Source organism: Octopus sinensis, linkage group LG25 (assembly GCF_006345805.1).
Source record: "Octopus sinensis linkage group LG25, ASM634580v1, whole genome shotgun sequence".
In the NCBI taxonomy this organism is placed as follows: domain Eukaryota; kingdom Metazoa; phylum Mollusca; class Cephalopoda; order Octopoda; family Octopodidae; genus Octopus; species Octopus sinensis.
In genome coordinates, this window is record NC_043021.1 from 7,792,650 (window position 1) to 7,799,527 (window position 6,878).

General features: G+C 37.9%; 1 long non-coding RNA gene across 1 annotated transcript; it reads right to left on the reverse strand.

The window, feature by feature from the left end:
* Nucleotides 1-2,165: 2,165 nt before the first annotated feature.
* LOC118767937 lies at nucleotides 2,166-6,412 on the reverse strand. The gene is made up of 2 exons (XR_005003853.1): nucleotides 6,269-6,412; nucleotides 2,166-3,016 (listed from the first exon to the last, which is right to left on the reverse strand). It is a non-coding gene; the product is annotated as an uncharacterized LOC118767937 (long non-coding RNA).
* Nucleotides 6,413-6,878: the final 466 nt, after the last annotated feature.

The following is a 6,878-nucleotide window of genomic DNA, read 5'->3' on the forward strand; positions in this document are numbered from 1 at the left end:
CATGGACATGTCTGCACCATCCTGGCCCCCGTGCCGGTGGCACGTAAAAACACCATCCGTTCGTGGCCGTTTGCCAGCTCTGTCTGGCACCTGTGCAGGTGGCACGTAAAAAGCACCCACTACACTCACGGAGTGGTTGGCGTTAGGAAGGGCATCCAGCCGTAGAAACACTGCCAAATCTGACTGGGCCTGATGAAACCTTCCGGCTTCACAGACCCCAGTTAAACCGTCCAACCCATGCTAGCATGGAAAACGGACGCTAAATGATGATGATATATATATATATATATATACACTTTATTTTTTGTATTAAAGGTATCGTTAGTTTCATGTTAAGGAAATTCTCAACAATTATTCAAGCCAATCACATAGAAAAATTGGTGTTTGTGTCCAAAATGGAGACAAGAACCAATTTTTCTGTGATTGTCATAAATAATTGTTGAGAATTTTTTTATCATGAAATCAATGGTAGTCTGTAATACACAAATAAAGGACTTTTATCCACCAATGTAGTGTTAAGCACTCCTCATTGTTCAATATATATATATATATACATACACACACATACATTCATGTGTGTGTGCATGTATGGATGTATTAGTTTGCTGTATTTGAAATGTAATACCAAACCATGATACCCAATTTGTCAGTATATAAGATACACCAATATTTCCAAGAATGTACTTTGAAATAGAAAAAAAAAATTAATTTTCAAATATAAATAGTGATCTGACTTATTAAATTTGAATATCCTGATAAAATTTTGGAATATTCTTTAAATATTGAAAAAAAAAAAGTGTTTTATAGACAGAGAAATATGGTGATGTACATTTTATATAAATTATATCACAATAGACAATGTTATTGATAAAATTGTGGGAGTTGAAGATAAGTTTGAATAAAGAGTAAGAAGTAATCTTTCTTTGGAGTTGTATTTGTCTCACAATCTGAGACTGTGTGTTGAGACTGAAGTAATTACATTTGGAAGAGCTTTACTAGTTGTCTAATCACACACAAAGTTGATAAACTAACTTTAAACTTAACCCTTTTGTTACCACATCTCTGTTGAGATGCTCTGTGTTTCTTTCAATTAATTTGAGATATAGTATTTTACTATTAGTTTAGTAAAATAACTCAGTAATCATTAAGCTAGTGTTAAGAACATAAATTTGTGACTAAGGTTTGGGAGAAGATTTTAATTCAGAAGTTTTGAGCTGGAGGCAGTTTGGTATCAAAAGGATCAAATTTATTCCATGTTACGTCAAAATACTCATTGCACAACTCCAACCTGGTCACTGAAACTATGTTAGTACCAGGGTAAGAGAGACCAATGTAAAGTTTGATGCCTCATGAAATATATTTGAATTTGAAATAAACTTAAGCTTTGTGTGAGATAAGATGGCTAGAATGGCTCATCCAAATGGAATTGTTAGTCGTTTTACCATTTCACCTTCAGCTCACTACCTGCTTTAATTATTGGTTTCGAATTTTGGCCCAGGGCCAGCAATTTCAGGGAGGGGCTAAGTCAATTACATCAACCCCCAGTGATCAACTGGTACTTTATTTTATCGACCCCGAAAGGATGAAAGGCAAAGTGAACCTCGGTAGAATTTGAGCTCAGAACATAGCGGCAGACGAAATGCTGTTGAGCATTTTGCCCAGTGTGCTAATGATTCTGCCAGCTCGTTGCTGTAATTATTATATAAATATTGGTTTCAAATTTTGGCACAAGGCCAGCAACTTCGGGGAGGGGCTAAGTTGATTACATCAACCCCCAAGTCATCAACTGGTACTTATTTTATTGACCTGAAAAGATGAAAGGCAAAGTCGACCTCAGCAGAATTTGAGCTCAGAACATAAAGATGTACAAAATACCGTTAAGCATTTCGCCCGGCATGCTAACGATTCTGCCAGCTTGCTGCCTTAATTATTATACAAAAATTGGCTTCAAATTTTGGCACAAGGCCAGCAATTTCGGGGATGGGCTTAGTAGATTACATCAACCTGTAATCAATTGGTACTTATTTTGTTGATCCTGAAAGGATGAAAGGCAAAGATGACCTTGGCAGAATTTGAGCTCAGAATGTAAATACAGACAAAAAACTACTAAGCATTTTAGTTGGTATGCTAACAATTTTTCCAGCTCACCATCTTGGCCACTTTTAGTTATGATTCACTAAGATGGATGCAAGTACTTTGGCATTGGTGCTAGAAAGATGAAGATGGAGCGCTCAGTTAAATACAGGTGAGACTAGTAAAGAATTAGAATAATTAAAACTTGATGGTGTGGTGCAACTTAATCGACACTGGTTTAGAGAGAAATCGATTGGAACATTAATTAAGAGTAAGACTGAGCTGAATGATTGAAGTTAGGGTGTCACATATCTTTTTTGTGTGGTGTGTGTTTGTTGTGACACTATCATCGGATGCAAAGATAATATATAGACCATCGGCAGTGAGGAATTTTAAAGGAGAAAAAAAAAATGAAAAGAGATAGAAAAGATTTGTTTGAATGTGATGTGCGGGGGGAGGATAATGAGGAAGAGTGAGGGTGGAGTGAGAAGAAAGGATGAAGGAAAGAGGTAACAGTAACAAAGTTCATATTTATGTTAAGAAATGGGGTGGGGGTGGGGGGTTAAATCACAAAAACTTTGATCTGTCGCCTCTAACCCATTTTTCTGTCAGTAGGAAAACAGCCTCCTATTCAACATGGCCAGCATCTTTTATGGTAACGTAGCGGGACAGGACACAGACACTAGCAATAGTAAGGACCACAAGGAAGATGAAGAAAATATAAAAAGACTCTTCATCAAAGACGTCCGTAAATGCTGGAATCAAGGAAGACAGTCGGTTGACCAGCTTCTTCTCTACAGACAACTTGGGCAACATTTTCACCACAATCTACCTTAGAGTCCAACAGGAGTGAATGTTCAGTGTAAAAATTGTGACCAGAAGCTTTGGGAGTGTGTGTTGTGGCACTAGTTCAGCCAAGGAACCGCTTAGTTCTGACTCTTATCTGCAATTGAAAAATAGAAAACAAATGTGAACGTTAAAAAGCAAATGCTAAAGATTTTAAAATCCTTCGAGTTAATGACAATTTAATTTAGAACATGGATCATTAGAGGACTGGTACCTGTTGCAAGCATTGACCAACCTTTTGATACCACAATTCTGTTGAAATTACGTGCTTTGTTTCAATTGATTATGAAAATAATAAAGAATTTAATAAAAGAACTTTATCATTGTTGTATTTCAGGATGGTCATTATTAATTTTTTCTTTTTTGCCAAAGAAACACACGCACTCTCTTTTTTTCTTTTACTTGTTTATTACTGTTCCTATTTTATTATTTTAACTCATGTCCATTGTCCGGAAATTTTTCGTCACACATCTGTGACCTCTTCAGCGACACTTTTCGTTGTCATGTGTGTTCTTGCTCCACTTACTCCATTCTCTGGTGCTTTAAAGATGATGACGGAGCACTCATGCAAAGATAATAACTTTATCATTATTATGCTAGTGTATGGGACTTAAATCAAGATAAAATTTCGATGGAGGTTATAATTTAGATCACTTTAACCCTTTAGCATTCAGATTACTCTGTCAAATGTTTGTTCCTTCTTGAGCTATGCCTGGCTCATTAGGGCCAGTTTCCCAGTTTCCTTGGAGTATAGGTTCCCCACCTGGATGATACGCCAGTCTGTCGCAGGTGAGCTGCAAGATGCAGGAGGAAAGATTGAGAGAAAGTTGTGGCGAATGAGTCAGCAGAAGTTTGCCATTACCTTCTGCCGGAGCCACGTGGAGCTTAAGTGTTTCGCTCATAAACACACACATTGCCCAGTCTGAGATTTGAACCCATGTTCCCTTGACCGCGAGTCCGTTACTCTAACCACTAGGCCATGTGCCTCCACCTGTCAAATGTAATGCTTATTTATTGACATTGTTTGGAATGAATCATGCATTATCTTATAGTTTCAAGATTTCAGTGATGTCATAGTTTATGTTTACTATGAAATTGTAGGGTAGAAGTGAGAAACCAGATCTGGCCAGTTTGAACATAAGAGAGGTAAAATATTTTGGCCAGATATGACTGGTTTAACTGCTTAAGGGTTAAACATAAAGCTCGTTTCATAGAACAAAGGGTGGGCTACGGCAGGTTAACATCAAAAGGGTTAAAAACTTCAAATTTTAGTATGACACTAGCTAATGTGCCAACACCTGCAAGTCATCATCATCCTTTAATGTCCGTTTTCCATGCTGGCATGGGTTGGATTGTTTGACTTGAGCTTGGGAAGCCAGAGAGCTGCACCAGGTTCCAACCTGATTTGGCCAGGTTTCTATGGCTGGATGTCCTTAATGCCAACCACTTTACAGTGTGTTATGGGTGCTTTTACATGGAGCTAGCACTGGTACCTTTTTATGTGATACCAGCACTGGTACCTTTTTATGTGATACCAGGAAAAGCAGTCTTAACACTTCTGCTGTGGAGGACAGGTCTTAAATAATGAAATTATTGTATACAGTGCTCAGGTGCACCACAACTTGTCAGACAGTGCGTATAAAGTGTATGCAGTAATGTACAAACGTCTGGAAAGCGAACAATGTATGAGTCAGATACATGCTTGTGTGTGTATGGAGGGGAGAAAATCAGGTGTAGTGTTGGCGAATCTCAGAAAGCATGGAAGTTTTGAAGGATGCAGTGCTCCGACAACTAACAACTGATGCCGGCAGTTTGTTCCATGCTTCAGCAACTCTCAGCGTGAAAAAATGTTTCTGAAAGTCATGTGAGCTGTGCTGTTTTCTGACTTTGTAAATATGTCCACGGGTGTTAGATGGGTGGAGTTTGAAAAGGTGTTAGACAGGTGAAGTTTGAAAATGTTAGACGGGTGGAGTTTGTACTCTTCTCGAGCACAATCTAATTCAGCCTCTTGCTTCTCATTACTCACGGATATGGCATCAGAGATACTTAAACCTCTCACTTGTCTTAGTTCCACTAACATACTGAGTGCACTGGGAAGATTTCCTCATGAGGACTAGCATCCCAGTCTTCACAACACCCTCATCCTCGCCTTGCAGCACCCAGCAGCAAACCTATTCAGTACATGCTGGAGAGCGCTTTCTGATGAGCCAAGTAACACCATGTCACCTGCAAATATCTGCTGACCAACTGTACACCCACCAGTTGCAGCATCACTTCCACAATGGCTGCGCACGTCAATCTACTTCATAAGGATTATGAAAAAAGAGAGGTGATAATACATAGCTCTGCCGAAGCCCAACACCCACATTGAAATTATAAACCATCATGTAAAAATATATTTGTATATAAACACACTCACTACATCAGTGGTTTCCAGTTAGAGTGTTGCTATAAGCTAGGATATCATAGGCAACAAGTAGGGATGTTGTCACCCTAAGCTCACAGTGCTGGGCTGTCAAAATCCCAGAAACGTCGGAAATCAGTGACTGTGTGTGTGTGTGTGTGTGTGTGTAGTCATATTTTTTTATATATTGCAAAATACCAAGTAGAAACAAACATCATGAAATGGAAATATTGAAAGCAGATGGGTGTAAAACGGATGAATATTCGTCGAAAAGGTAGGAGGCATATGTTTCCCTTTATCAAGTGCAGGCTACCGTTCACACGCGTGCGTGCGTATAAAACTTGACGATGTTATATATATGGAGTGAAATCACGTAACAATAACATATGGGATGATGTTTTTGATTTCTTAAAACTTAATACTCATTGCCAAGCAAAACAGAGCAGCCACGGTACATTTCTATCTAGACAGTAACATTGAATCGTAATAATTCTTCGGAAAGTTGATGGATTAAAAGGGAATTCCGAAAGGATTGTAGTTGTTATTGAAAGACAGCTCTCTGATTAGAATGATCTACGATCAGAGATATTCCAGATGCAAGATAATTCCTGTCTTTTAGTGTATCAAGGAATACATTTGGACAAAATATTGTTCCAAATGTTAGGATTTTTCTTTTCATTTTTTTTTCTCTCTCGCTTTCTTTCTTTTTTTTTTTTAAAGGCAGCAGGATATGATTTCCGGCAGATTATGTTGTTATCTACAGTAAATAGCTCAAAAATTTGAGATTTCTGGCTAACAGAAAGTGAAAGATGACAAACGTAGCTTTCTGGAAAATCTAGACATTTTTTTTTATCTTTTTGGCTTTTTACGGAATCACTAAATAAAAAATAAAGAAAGAAACGATCGTATATTTAGAAATAAAAAAGTAGTGCACAAATATATTACCGAGATGATATATCAACCAGTAGACGACAGCCAAGACAGATCGCAAAAAACCTGTAACCCGAAGCAACAGACGATGATCCAAGACAAAAGATGATGTTATAAACAACAGGGAAAATGGCGTTATCAGTTAAGGGAAGCAACTCTGGGTATGGTTTATTTCCCTTGTTTGGCTTCGTCGTCGTCGTCGTCGTCATGGATTCCGACGCCGCCACCGCCGCAACAGCTTTCGTTTCTCACAAAATTTGTTTTTGATTGATTCTAGTTTCAGCTCATGAGCTGTGGCCATGCTGGGGCACCGCCATTTATTTCCAGAAATTTTAGTTATTTTAAAAATTAGATTTTATTTCTTGTTTTTTTTTTCTTGTTTTCTGTTTTTATTTATTTTTTTTTATCTCAAACGTTAATCCTAGAAAAATAATATATAATAATAATAATAATGAAATTATTGTATACAGTGCTCAGGTGCACCACAACTTGTCAAAAAGTGCATATAAAGTGCATGCAGTAATGTAGAAATGTCTGGAAAGCGAACAATGTATGAGTCAGATACATGCCTGTGTGTGTATGGAGGGGAGAAAATCAGGTGTAGTGTTGGCGAATCTCAGGAAGC